This window comes from Delphinus delphis, chromosome 2 (genome assembly GCF_949987515.2).
Source record: "Delphinus delphis chromosome 2, mDelDel1.2, whole genome shotgun sequence".
Lineage (NCBI taxonomy): Eukaryota > Metazoa > Chordata > Mammalia > Artiodactyla > Delphinidae > Delphinus > Delphinus delphis.
This window is the reverse complement of record NC_082684.1, coordinates 104,257,394-104,272,164: the sequence shown is the minus strand read 5'-3', so window position 1 is coordinate 104,272,164 and position 14,771 is coordinate 104,257,394. Positions and strand designations below refer to the sequence as shown.

Sequence of the window (14,771 nt, the reverse complement as noted above, 5' to 3'; positions counted from 1 at the left end):
TTTACTACTGTGCCAGGTGGCCTTCACTTCCCCTCTTCTGGGTGAAGAAGAGCCCCTCAGGTTCTGGAGCTCACCCATCCCCTCCTTCCTCCACGCTGGGGGTGGGAAAGTGCTCCTGACCTCTGGGTCAAGGACTGGATGAGGTGGGAGGCTGCTTCTGGACCCCTCCAGACCTGGAGAGGCAGCTACGACAGTCATTCCATCAATCTGTTCATCGGTCTCCAGTCTGACTGTGGGTTCATTCACAGCACACATCAGGAGAAATCACAGACAAGGAATGAAGCCCACACAAGGTATATGACCCCCGCTCCACCCCCTTTTTTTTTTAAAGTTCATTACCTTTTTTAAAAAAAATTTAATTTATTTCTTTATTTTTTCTTTTTCTGGCTGCCCCAGGTCTTAGTGGCGGCATGTGGGATCTTTTGTTGCAGCGCACGGGCTGCTCTCTAGTTGCAGCGTGGGCTCCAGGGTGTGCAGGCTCTCTCCTTGAGGCGCCCGGGATTAGTGGCCCCGCGGCTTGTGGGATCTTAGTTCTCTGACCAGGGATCCAACCAGTGTCCCCTGCATTGCAAGATGGATTCTTTACCACGGGACCACCAGGGAAGTCCCTATGACCCCTTAAGCTTAAAGAGAGAAAGGACGGCTCTTTGCTCCTCCACACCGCCCAGCGCACCCATGCTGCCTGGTGCCCGGGGGCCTTGTCTGCTCTGCTGGAGGTGGGGGGAGGGAGAGGCTCACTGCAGTGGACCTCTGCCCTTGAGCACTGAGGATCACACACTACCCATGCCACCTGTGGCCTGGAGGGCAAGCTCGAGATGCTACTGCCTCTCGCAGGAGCCCCTGGCCTCCCCAGGACGATTTCAAAGCCCTCAGCCCTGGATTCTGCTACTGATGGTGCGTCCCAGGCTGAGTCACTTGCCCAAAGTGTGCAACCCTGCCCTCGGCCCTGGTCCCAGCCGCTATCCACTCCTTCTCCCTCTGGCCCATCTTGTCTCCAAAGGGAAGTTTGTACGCTGGGTGGGTCCTGATCACTGATTCCAGAGTTACAAGGAATGACCGGTCCTGGGCGAAGGTTGGGAGTGAGTCTTGGTTACGGACACTTGCCCAGGGTCCTCCAGCTGTCACTCGACAGGCGCGTGCCCAGCCCTCTGGTCTAATTAGAGCCACCTCGGGTGCAACCTTCTCCCCGCTGTGGTGTGGTGTCCGGGTTTTCCTAGACACCCGTGGGAGGGCCCAAAAAACCCAACACGAGGGGATACAGCAAGGAGTTGGGCTAGCAGGACCTGACTGTGCTGTATCCAGGCTCTGGAATCTGCAAATGGCTTAAGCCTCCGACTCTGAAGGCGCTCCCTGTGCCCTCCTCTGAGGACCCCTCTGGCAGTGGCATCCCGGGACAGGACGCTGCCTTTCCCAGACTGTGCCTGGGGCAGGCGCTCCCCAGCACCGTCAGCATGAGGTCATCCTACCAATAGGAATTTCCTGTCACTTAAATACTGACCGGAGACTGTCCCCACCCTCCACCCATCCATGGGCTCCCAGACTCACCAAATACCTGCGGCATTCATTACCAGGCAGTGCCAGGCCCCGCCCTTCAGGCTTCATCCCCACCGCAGACATGGGACAGGTTTCACCATCCGTGGCAGAAAGCGAAGCCGTGTGGGCGAGCGTGTTCGGTGGTGGGTGTTCTCTGCAGCAGACAAGGCAGCTTTCCTGAGTACTGGGTCCCATCTTGGTTTCACCTTTCCAGTGCTTGGCAGAGTTGGTGCAGGGATCTCTGGGGAAACTCAGACCTGTTAGCAACAAGGTACCCTGGGGGCCACAAAGAGGAGTGCACAGCTTCCTTGAAGTGAGGAGACTGCACATAACCAAAGCCCGACAGCATTAGAAGATGCAATTATCAGGTGAATCTTAGGCTAAGAAAGTGGGTATTCACCACAAAAATCTGTCTCTCCCTAATCAGATGATGGTGACACAAACCCCTCCCTGCTAGGATGCAAGCCAGGGGGTGGAAGAACCTGGGTGTGTGCTCACACTCATTTCCAACACGCTCTGCACGTGGCAGGAACACAGTAAACCTCTATCCACTGTTAAAGCTGGGAGAATCGTGTGACTTTTCCTAGGGCTTATTTGCCCTATCATTTCTGGTAAGGGAGGAGGGAGGGAGGACAATGTGTCTCAGAAACAGCAGGCTCTGATGGGACTGGATCAGGACTCTGTGCGAGGTTCATTAAGGGAAGGGCTGAAGGCAGGAGCAGAGGGAGTGTTTTCAAGAGGCGGGGTAGGGGTGGGGGTAGTGGAGGGATTCTGGGGGATAATGGGGCCCAAGTTCAAAATGTGACCAGAATGGGAGAGGAGGACTTCTTACTCTGGCAGGGGCTTGGCGTGTGAAGATACCAGGCACCCTGGGCCGCACTCCGACTTGCTATTTGGAGTTCCAGGAGATCGCATCCTGGGGCATGCATCCTGCCTGGGCAGGTCCCTTTGGTCACACTGTCACAGTCCCAGGCGCCCTCAAGTGGCTTCACAGCAGCGCACCTGAAGGAGGGGATGGAGCTCAAGATGGAGAGCACCTGTGATACTCTTCCTCCTCCTCTAAGAAATAACATGCCGAGGCTTTGAGGGAGCCAGGAAGATGGCTCGAGATGGGTCAGGAGACACTGAAACCGGAATGATTTTTGCTGATGTGTCCCCATTTGTATCCACAGGGTTGAGAGATCTGAGAGAACTGGAATATTTAAGAATACGATATTTTATCCCCCTTATTTCTCATTTGTCCCCCAGTAAAGTAACATTTACTGTCTTCTGATTACAAATCAGTATTTGGTTATGAAGAAAATTTGGACAATATAGAGAAGCCACCAAGGGAAAATAAAAATGACTTGTAAGCTTATCCCCAGAGGCGATGACTCTTTATATATTACACATATTGTTTGTAATTTATTTTTATTTTTTCATTAATTTTTATTGGAGTATAGTTGCTTTACAATGTTGTGTTAGTTTCTGCTGTACAGCAAAGTGACTCAGCCGTACGGATACATGTATTGCCTCTTTTTTAGATTTCCTTCCCGTTTAGGGCACCGCAGAGCACTGAGTAGAGCTCCTTGTGTTATACAGTAGGGTCTCATTAGTTGTGTGTAATTTACTTTATCCGCTTAAAAGTATATCATGAATCTCTTCACATCTGTAGGTTCTGCCCAAAATTATTTAATCAGTTCTTCTATTGGACATTAAGGTGGCTTACAACTGTTAGCCATAAAAGGAAGCTGTGATGAATGGCACTATAAACAAAACTATGTACACATACATAATGAGTTTCTTCGGATAGATTCCTAGGAAGGTAGTGGTTGGTCAAACAGTGTGCACATTTTTAAGGCTTTGATACACATTGGCAAACTGCCTTCCAGAAGGTCGTTTCAATTTACACTCACACCTACAAAGCATGAGAATGCCTATTTCCCCACAACCTCACCCAAATTCGGTATTGGTGTTTTCCACTTGGTATGTTCAGCTTTTTCTCATTAATTTTCAAGAGCTCTTGATATAATATTATTAGCCCCTTGCTTATCATGTTATGAAGACTTCATTCCTGCTTGTCCTTTAGCTTTAAGCTTTCTTTTTAGGAGTTTTAAATGTTTACTTAAGTCAAAATTGTCAGCTTTGGTATTACATCAAGAAAGGTTTTCTCCTTATCAAGAATATAAATATATAATTTCCTATTCCCATTCATTTTTAAATTTTTTTCACTACATTTAAATCTTTAATTCCTCTTGCATTTAGTCTATCTAACATAGGTAAAAACCTAACTTATTTTTTTTCAAAACATTTTGGCCAATTAACATTATCGATTGCACATGCTATCTTGTCCCTAAAGATCTAACATATGATTGCTTTGATGAATACTTTCTTGATTTTTCATATGTTTATTAACCATTTGCATTTCTCCTTTGGTGAATGTCTATGCAAGTCCTTTGTTTTTCTGTTACTGCCTTCATCTCTTATGGATTGGAAAGGATACTTTTATATATTGAATCGCAAATACTTTTTTTTTTCACACACACACACACTGTATTTTATTTTTACAAGAGAGAAATCAACTGACACCAAGCATTGTAAATGGATGACCACAACAAAAGCAACAATGATTGCAATTACCAAACACGAAACACACTCACACTATGTCATAATATTGACTGAATCGCAAATACTTTTTTGCTCATTACATTGCAAATATTTTCCCCAGTTTGAACTCTAAGAATTAATTTTCTGGCATAGAGGCTTTACATTTTCTCTAGTCATATTAATCTTTTAATTTATCACTTCTGATTTGGTTGTTGGGTTTGGAAAAGCCTTCCCCTTGCCAAGGTTGTAAAAACTGTCACCTATAGTTTACTTTGTTTTCTTCCTTCTTTCCTTACTTCCTTCCACCTTCAACTCTAATTATTTATAGTTTATTTTGATATGTTATATTAGGCAACAATCTGATTTTGTCTTTTCCCAAAAGAGTTACCCAATAGTCCCACTATTGTTTATTGAATAATTTTTCACTCTCTTATTTGAAATGTCACCTTTATCATAAATTCTTGCATGTAGCAGGTCCTGTTCCTTGCTAATATCCTGCCTCTGCCCTGCTGTGGTACGCGGGCCTCTCACTGTTGTGGCGTCTCCCGTTGCGGAGCACAGGCTCCGGACACGCAGGCTCCGGACATGCAGGCTCAGCGGCCATGGCTCACGGGCCCAGCTGCTCCGCGGCATCTGGGATGTGGGATCTTCCCGGACCGGGGCACGAACCCGTATCCCCTGCATCGGCAGGCGGACTCTCAACCACTGCGCCACCAGGGAAGCCCTGCCCTGCTTTTAATTCTGGATCATTCCAACCCTCCCCTCTTCCTGCTCCTCCTCTCTGGCTGCTGAGAGCTGCTTGGGAAATTATTCAATTCCGCTGGTTGGTGCTGCTCTAAATTCAGTTTTCCGCCTTAGCTGGGCCCTCAACTTTGCCTTGCAGTCACCTCCCTTTCCCAGTCTTGTAATAGCCATTTCAAACCTGCATCTGCTTCATCCTTTACCCCATCACCAGCAGATAACCTCACCTTCTATCTGAAGAGAACATACGTTCTATTGGATCTTTCTCAACTTCAACCCACCCACCAACCTTCCCTCCTTGAGGAATAATCATCGCCAGTATATACTGAGTGCTGGGCACTGTTTTAGCCACTTTACATGTGGTTTCATCCTCACAACAACTTTATAACATGGGCCCTCTTATTATCCTCTGTTAACAGGAAAAGAAACCGAAGCCAAGTTATGTAATTTGCTTAAGGTCACACTACTAATAATGACTGAAAAGTGCGATTAGACTCCCAGTAGCGCCTTGAGAGCTCAGGTTCTTGATGGCTTCTCCATGTGATTCCTTTCAGTCTTGCCATGTGTTAACAGACGGGGAGAGTGGATTACCTTGGTTTTAATCTTTGTTCTCCGGTGTGGTAGTAAAATCATTCACTTCTTCATTTATTCGACTCTTCCACAAATATTTGAACTCCTTCTATGTACCAGCCACTGTGCTAAGGATACAGGAGGAGGCAAAACCAGACACAGTCTCCATCCTCCCGAAGCTGATAGTCTATTGGGGCTGACAGAAATTGACCAAAGAATCACACCAACAGACACAAAAGCACGTCCCGAATAAATGCTCCAAAGGAAAGGAACATAGTTCTTTGAGAGTAGACAGTAAAGACTTGAGGAGTGGGGGTGAGGGTGTTAGGAGAGAGCCTTCCTGAGAAAGTGACCAGTGAGCTAATCAGCTCAGACCATAGGATGCAGAGGAGTAAATTATGCAAGGGGCAGGGACAGGCAGGATCCAGGCAGAAGGCGGTGCGTGTCAAACGGTTCTCTGCATGTTTCGTGAAATGTTGTGAGAGGTTGCTAGGCAGACACTCATAGACACAGGCCCTCTCTAGGATCCCCACCCAGGTTCAACCCATAGCTGCCCCAGGCCATGGTCCCCGAGTAAAGACCTTGGACCTGAAAGGTATGAAAGGAAAGAGGCGAGCTCTGCATCCAGTAGTGCCGTGAGTAACTGCAGCTCTTCTGCCTGTGGCTTGTCGTACCCATATAGGATGCCAGATGATAGCATTCGACTACAGACTCTCCTGACTTTCACCATGTTAACAGCTCTTATTGGAAGAGCCATAATGATTCTCTGTGGGAGGAGGGATATCAGCTTACAGGGCAAACCTGGCTTTCACATGTTTTCAGGTGCAGGGACTTACATCAGTGAGGGACACTCCTCACCTCTAGTCTCACTCCTGACTCTCTTCATGGGAGTGCAGTGAGTTATCTGATTAGAAAAGAGCTGACATACACTGGTTTACATTTCCCCATTTGGAGGAGCTGATCTATCAGCAGCCTGTTACTCTCCTTCCCTCTCACCTGGGACAGGTACCAGGCTGCCATCCTCGGGGAGGATGTGTCCGTTACTGACCTGAATTGTCCCTGCCTGGGCTCCCAAGGTCTGTCCAGGGGTGATATGGAGGGGGCGTAGGTACTGCGAGTGTTGGCAAGCCCTTTTGGCCATGAATGTAAAGACACGTTCTCTCATCAGCTTGTTAACAATAAAACTGATGGCTTAAAATCTCTATCCATCTGCTTCACATGTCTTATATTTATCGATTGGTTCCATATTTAGGAAAGAAAAAAAGGAATATTATTTATCAACTCCCCCCCCCCACAACCCACCTGTAGGACATGTATGGAGAGTCTTTTCTCCGTTTAAGGCTTTGTGGTACTAAATCAACTCCTCTAACTAGATACAGGTGGAGACATCTTCAAACACAAGAATCAGTGCCCACTCCCTTCTTCCATTCCCTAGCCTGGGAGGTAATGGAGGACCTGAATGGGAAACAGGGAAACTTCAAAACTCAGCTCCAATGTGACGTCTGAAGCTAATTTCCAGGGTACACACAATTTCAAACATAGCAGCAACATACCTTACCACCACACAGAAATTCTATCCATTATCCACAATGCTGGATCATCCATGCCTCTGTAGGCCTCCATTGATGTGGGTAGTTGGGAGAGGCTATCTGGCCAGTGTTCCAGAGTTCACATTAGTTACAGTTACATTGTGGCTGGGGATGCAGCCTCTCTGCTCTGCAGTGTGTCCTCCCTGCCCGTTAACCAAAGGCATCACATGGCCACTCAAGGGAACTGAAGGTGTAGAAAGAGCCTTCCCTTTTCACCGGGTCCTGCCTCCCCACATTTGTCAGCTGGTCCTCAGAGTTCTTATCACTCAGCTGGTCCTGTAGCAGAGAGGGGGGGCTGGCAGTAAAGGCAGGCAGTCTTGTGGGCATGGCAGCTGCCAGGGGAGGAGAACAAGTCATGGCCTCTGAATAGACCTTCTGAGAAGGGAACAGGCACAGAACTCCAGGTTGAGGTACCATAGAAGGACACATTGCACTTCTCCTTCATCAGAGTCACCAGGTGGAGACAGAGGTATCAGTTGGCCAGGGGGTAGGAATAGCTCTGAAACCTTGAGAGATGCTGGTTCACACCATTGTCTTTGGGCCCCTTTGCAAGGCTGCATTTTGGTGATTTACTGTCTATGGGAGAGAGTGAGGAGAGTGGAAGATGATTGACAGGTGTCAAAGCCACATGTGTGGGAAAAAACATCAACGTGGAAGTGGATTCTTTAAAGGCTTTGTATTGGTACAACTGCAAGGGCAGATACGTAACAGCAATAATGGCTGGCTCTTCCGAGACCTTAGAAGTGTGCTAAGCCACTAAATTCCAGATAGGGAGGAAGATGAGGGGTGAAGCTGAGGTTTAGCTGAAAATGCACTTTCAGGAGTAAGGGTCCTGGCCTCTCCCTAGGGTGTCAGGGGCAACCTGTCAATAATTCTGTAAACGTCTCAGCACCCACCAGTCTGAGGCTGCATGAAGGAGAGCCTCCGGGGACTGTCAGGCAGGGATGCATGGTTGGGGGACAATGAAAGGCGTCTACTGAAGCTGGCATCCCAGGGGTTCTGAGCATCTCCTCTACACTGTGCCCTCTTAGACAGAACCAAGGGGCTCACTGGCTGCGGCCTGATAAAGGCTTGCCAACCCCTCTCCTCAGCTTGCTGCAGAAGCACTCCCATCTCAGAGGAATCTTCTGGAGACTCCCGAGCTCCCCCACTCTGGTACCTGTTTGCAAGTGTGGACTTAGGAAGTCCAGAGTTTACAGAAGTTTTCTTGACACCTCCCCTACTGTGACTGCTGAGGCCTCTAATAACCCCAGGATTCTCACAGGCCCCCCCGAATTCCTTCTTGTAAGAGAAACAACAAACCTCATCTCCTCTGTCCATGCTCTGGAGGAAATATGACCTGGTGTTTCTGGAACAGTAACAAGCACACTTAGGTTCAAATTCAGGTTTAGGATTCAGCTCATCCTCTCAACCAGAGAAGGTAAAAGAGCCAAGACAGAGGGGAAATATCCACATGGACAGTCGTGTCTTTATTTATTTCGAAATAAGTTATCTTGGATCCCAGAGTTTACATGTTTTGAATCTGTTTCAGTGCTCTGGCATGCACCCTGGTGTGTAAAATACACATGGTGGGGATGTTGCCTACAAAAGTGGGAAGTCATCTTAAGGGATTTAGGGAAAAGGTAGACCATAGGCCTTCTGAGACCTTAATCATCATTTGTGGCTGGGATGCTGATGTGTCTGAGAAACAGCAGAGCTGCTGCTCCCAAACAAAAGCAAATTTATAAGCAAATAGGGGACTGCTATAACAGTCTCAAAAAGTGGGCAAATTAAGCGTATTGTTAAGTATTGAATATCACAGGCCTTGGCCAAGCCTCTTCCTCCTTTTGTCTGCTCCCCAGACCCCATTCAGTCCCTTATGCAATATGTATTTATTTGAGGGGGAAGCATTCCTAATGCCCCTAGAGTCTAGGTTTGCATTTTAGCTTGAAATTAGGGTTAAATATGTAACTTGTTTGCTCAGCAGTAGTCTTTGATGGGGATGTTTATCTTGTCTGGGAAATGTTTGGAGGAATGAAACATCCTCAGAAGTCAGCGGGGCCTGTCTCTCTTCCAGAAGAGGAATTCCCTCTGTATAAGTTCTGTTCAAGGTCAAGAAATAGAAAACCCAACTCAAAATAGCTCAGACAATAAAGGGATTTATTGCTTTTTGTAACTTGTAGAGCAGAAGTTGGGCTGGTTTGATCCAGTGGCTTAGTGAGGAAATTAAGGATGGTGTTTCTTACCATCTCTATGCTCTGACTTCATCCTCTTGGAAAGCTTCATCCTAAAGCTGGTCTCCCTTATGGTGGCAAAATGGCTGCAGAAATTCCTGGCTTCACATATGCACAGCATGCCCTCCAGAAGATCAGAGAGTGTCCTTTTCTAAAGTGCTTTCAAAAAGGCGAGCAAGCATTTTTTATTTTTCAGAAGTGCCTCACCTTATGGCCCAGAGACCTGAATTGGGTCACATGCTCATTGAAGAGTGCTATGAGCTGATTGGCTCAGACAAATGTCATGGCAAAGATTTATGATTGTCATGGTTGACTTAGACCAAGAAGGACTCATCCTTGGAGCATTCATAGAATATGGCTGCTACACAGTGGGGTGTGGGTGTTGAGGACATTACTACATGGTCTACCACATTCTCCCTCATGTCCCTGGCAAGCTTGGTTACCCAGTTTTCAGTGCCTGGATGGAAAGCATATTACCACTGAGGCAGCTCATGCTGTTGTAGATCAGTTGTGACATGGTCCCTTCTTGTATAAGATACGGGCTGCCTCAAGAATCTGCTCCCATCTGCACCATCTGATACCTCACAGAAAAAGCCAGTTCCTCTTTTAAGAGAGAGCTCTTCTTTTTTTCTGAGCAGAGGAGGGAGTGAGATACCGATTTTTCAGGGAACAGGAGGGAAATGAATGGACTATCCTTCCTTCCATGCCTTCCTCAGGGCTTTGCCTCAAGAAGGCAATTCTTGGAGTGGTGTCTTAGACCAACAGCTGTGGCATATTAATGGTATCCTAAAAGTGAAGATGAAGGTCTTTAAGACGTTTGCCTCGGTATGATCTTTGTGGGTTCCTCATTCCTGTGTAGGTTGCCCTTTTGGATGTGGCATGTTTTGCTTGTTCCCGTGTATGAGATGGAGCTCCTCTCCCAGAGCCAGTTTAAGGTGCATGGGATTGTGGTGTATTTAGAGATTATAAATTACCCCCGAGGGTCAGTTCTCACCTGGCCTTGTGTGTGCCTAATAAGTGGAAGGTCTGTGTCATGTTGTAAATACTATAATTTCAGTGACAAAATAAGCTACTTCTTGCCTCAAATATCAACCCACTGACCTAAAAGTATGCCTTACCCCATATGCTAGTACCAAAGACTGCACTTAAGCCACCTGAAAATAATAAGGTAAACTTTTATTCTAATCTTTACTCATTTCTTTTTCATGTCTTATTGCACTAGAAGAAACTTTATAAATTAATTAATAACAATGGTAACTACTAGATAGTAAACTCTTTGAGAGCAGACATCATTTTTATATATGTTTGTGTCCCAGCACCTAGCATCTGGGACATAGTTGAGAGACTGAATGTACACATGGACAATGACCAAATATAAAAACAGAACTTTTACCCACAACCTGCCCAGGAAACAAAACCCTTTATCTACAGTAATTAGCCCAGGAAGCTGGTCTGCTATAAGCCAGACTTGCAGGAAACCAAGTGCTATCTCTAGCAACAATCCAGGAAACTAAACAATAACTTCTCTAACAATTGGCCCCAAATGTCCAGGACATTAATAACTAAGAGTTCCCCTAATTTTTGTCCTGGTTTCCACCTTAGGATCAACCAGAGAAAGCCAAATATGCACCCCTAACCAATCACATAGGATACCCTGCTTCTAGTTAGCCCACCTCCAGCTCCCCCATGCCGACAGCCTCCAATCAGGGCACACCTGAAGCCTTCTGTGTTTTCCCACTGTATAGCTTACTCACTTCTCTGCCTGCCTTTGAGTCTCTGCCAAAATGCAAGTGATGGTGGTTGACTCCCTTATGACAGCAAGTTCAGAATAAATAGCCTTTGCTTTCTTCATTTGGTTGGGCTTCATTTACTTCCACAGAGTAGATGCTCAATAATTGCTGGGGGGAGGAAGAAAAGAATAAAATATAGTTAGGAAATCTAATCAGATACATTTTCCCCCCAGATTTATTGAGATATAATTGACATATCATTGTTAGTTTAAGGTGTACAATGTGTTGTACATAAATACATACAAATTTCATTTGCCAATTATACCTCAATAAAACTGGAAAAAATCCACATTAAAAAAAGAATGAAGGAAGGAAATAGGGAATCTCTGTTTTATTCCTTTGCTTAGAGGGGCTACTAGCTTATTGCCATTCGACATACTTTTGGCTTTTGTTTTAGGGTAGCCACCTCTTTAGAGTGTTAAGAAGTGCTTTTCATCAATATTTGTTTAATTTTTTCTATAAAGGTAGTCCCTTGAATTTTTTTTTTGTTGTTGTTTTTTTGAGAGGCTTAAACAGCAGACATTTATTTTCTCACAGTTCTGGAGGCTGCAATTCTGAGATCAAGGTGCTGGCAGAGTTGATTTCTCCTGAGGCCTCTCTTCCTGGTTTATAGATGAACACCTTCTCACTGTGTCCTCACATGGCCTTTCCTCTGTGCTTGCAGGACAGAGAGAGCAAGGGCGTGCACAAGCTCCAGCGTGCAGCTCAAGTGATCCACTCTAATATTTCTTATTCTTTTTTTTTTTTTACATCTTTATTGGAGTATAATTGCTTTACAATGGTGTGTTAGTTTCTGCTTTATAACAAAGTGAATCAGTTATACATATACATATGTTCCCATATCTCTTCCCTCTTGCGTCTCCCTCCCTCCCACCCTCCCTATCCCACCCCTCTAGGTGGTCACAAAGCACCGAGTTGATCTCCCTGTGCTATGTGGCTGCTTCCCACTAGCTATCTGTTTTACATTTGGTAGTGTATACATGTCCATGCTACTCTCTCACTTTGTCACAACTTACCCTTCCCCCTCCCCATATCCTCAAGTCCATTCTCTAGTAGATCTGTGTCTTTATTCCTGTCTTACCCCTAGGTTCTTCATGACATTTTCTTTTGTTAGATTCCATACATATGTGTTAGCATACGGTATTTGTCTTTCTCTTTCTGACTTACTTCACTCTGTATGACAGACTTTAGATCCATCCACCTCACTACAAATAACTCAATTTCATTTCTTTTTATAGCTGAGTAATATTCCATTGTATATATGTGCCACATCTTCTTTATCCATTCATCTGATGATGGACACTTAGGTTGTTTCCATCTTCTGGCTATTGTAAATAGAGCTGCAATGAACATTTTGGTACATGACTCTTTTTTTTTTTTTTTTTTTTTTTTTGTGATATGCAGGCCTCTCACTGTTGTGGCCTTTCCTGTTGCAGAGCACAGGCTCCGGACGCGCAGGCTCAGCGGCCATGGCTCACGGGCCCAGCCGCTCCGCAGCATGTGGGATCTTCCTGGACCGGGGCACGAACCCTTGTCCCCTGCATCGGCAGGCGGACTCTCAACCACTGCGCCACCAGGGAAGCCCCATGACTCTTTTTGAGTTATGGTTTTCTCAGGGCATTTGCCCAGTAGTCGGATTGCTGGGTCATATGATAGTTCTATTTGTAGTTTTTTAAGGAACCTCCATACTGTTCTCCATAGTGGCTGTACCAATTCACATTTCCACCAGCAGTGCAAGAGTGTTCCCTTTTCTCCACACCCTCTCTAGCATTTATTGTTTCTAGACTTTTTGATGATGGCCATTCTGACTGGTGTGAGATGATATCTCATTGTAGTTTTGATTTGCATTTCTCTAATGATTAATGATGTTGAGCATTCTTTCATGTGTTTGTTGGCACTCTGTATATCTTCTTTGGAGAAATGTCTATTTAGGTCTTCTGCCCATTTTTGGATTGGGTTGTTTGTTTTTTTGTTATTGAGCTGCATGAGCTGCTTATAAATTTTGGAGATTAATCCTTTGTCAGTTGCTTCATTTGCAAATATTTTCTCCCATTCTGAGGGTTGTCTTTTGGTCTTGTTTATGGTTTCCTTTGCTGTGCAAAAGCTTTTAAGTTTCATTAGGTCCCATTTGTTTATTTTTGTTTTTATTTCCATTTCTCTAGGAGGTGGATCAAAAAGGATCTTGCTATGACTTATGTCATAGAGTGTTCTGCCTATATTTTCCTCTAAGAGTTTGATAGTTTCTGGCCTTACATTTAGGTCTTTAATCCATTTTGAGCTTATTTTTGTGTATGGTGTTAGGGAGTGTTCTAATCTCATACTTTTACATGTACCTGTCCAGTTTTCCTAGCACCACTTATTGAAGAGGCTGTCCTTTCTCCACTGTACATTCCTGCCTCCTTTATCAAAGATAAGGTGACCATACGTGCGTGGGTTTATCTCTGGGCTTTCTATCCTGTTCCATTGATCTATATTTCTGTTTTTGTGCCAGTACCATACTGTCTTGATTACTGTAGCTTTGTAGTATAGTCTGAAGTCAGGGATCCTGATTCCTCCAGCTCCGTTTTTCGTTCTCAAGATTGCTTTGGCTATTTGGAGTCTTTTGTGTTTCCATGCAAATTGTGAAATTTTTTGTTCTAGTTCTGTGAAAAATGCCAGTGGTAGTTTGATAGGGGTTGCATTGAATCTGTAGATTGCTTTGGGTAGTAGAGTGATTCCTTGACTTTTGTAAAAATTGACAGAGTAAAGTAAAAGCACATGGGCTTCCTCTACCATATTTCATTAAATATCCATGAAGATATGCGAATAGAAAAACAAATCTCCCTCAGCTTCAGGAACTTTGGATAAAATTAAACGTGTCAAAATCTGGGTACTAAATACAGTACTAAATAAATACAGCTCTGCGGGGCTGGATTAACAGCTAATTCCTCCATGCCTTTTAGTGTAATACGGTGCTAAGTGACATCCAGCCTTGGCTGCCCTCCCCATCAACAGTCCCTAACTCATTGCTTTGCCAGCAGGATGAACCAGGCTTCTCTAGAAGTGTCTTGCCCTCTGGCGTTCCCAGCAGCACATGAATGACTACGCCCACCAGAGACTGGGGAGGTAAGCAGGGAAGACCTTTGTCCTCAGCAGAGGATGCCAGGGCTGAGATGAAGGAGACAGCTAAAATCTCTCCTTGAAGCTTCCTTTGGGCTTCATGCACAGGCAGGACTTAAAATCCAGAATTGTGTTCCACTTTCCCCCTCCTTATCCTCTGAAACAACATTCATAGTCACAAGGGGGTATTTCTTCCTGGCTTGCTGGGTTGAGGCTCTTTGAATTGCCTGGGGAATTGGGATAGAGACCCGTGTAAAACAAAGATCAGGAAACCTGCCCTCAGCCTCAGGCTTGTGAAAGGGAGATGGAGCCTCCTGAGGGGCCCGAGGACAGTCCAGGCACACTGGGCACTCTCCACCTGGGACACTGTTTGTTAATGGATGGGGCACCTGAAAACAGAAGAGACATGGGCTTTGTGTAAAAAAACCTGTGAAGACACACATCACAGTGAAGACTGAGAAAAAGGGCTTTCTCAGAAATACGTCTATTGCAGTAGAATTTAAATTCCAAGGGGACAGACCCTTTTCCATTCACTCTTTTATCCTAGCTCCTGGAACTGGGTTTGACACATACTCATCACTTCATAAATGTATTTTCTAAACTTTTTTAAAAATTGAAGTGTAATTGATTTCCAATGCTGTGCCAATCTC

General features: G+C 45.3%; 1 long non-coding RNA gene across 1 annotated transcript; it reads right to left on the bottom strand.

Moving 5' to 3' along the window:
- Positions 1 to 372: 372 nt before the first annotated feature.
- LOC132419718 (uncharacterized) lies at positions 373 to 2,043 on the bottom strand. The gene is made up of 3 exons (XR_009518228.1): positions 2,032 to 2,043; positions 1,546 to 1,687; positions 373 to 561 (listed from the first exon to the last, which is right to left on the bottom strand). It is a non-coding gene; the product is annotated as an uncharacterized lncRNA (long non-coding RNA).
- Positions 2,044 to 14,771: the final 12,728 nt, after the last annotated feature.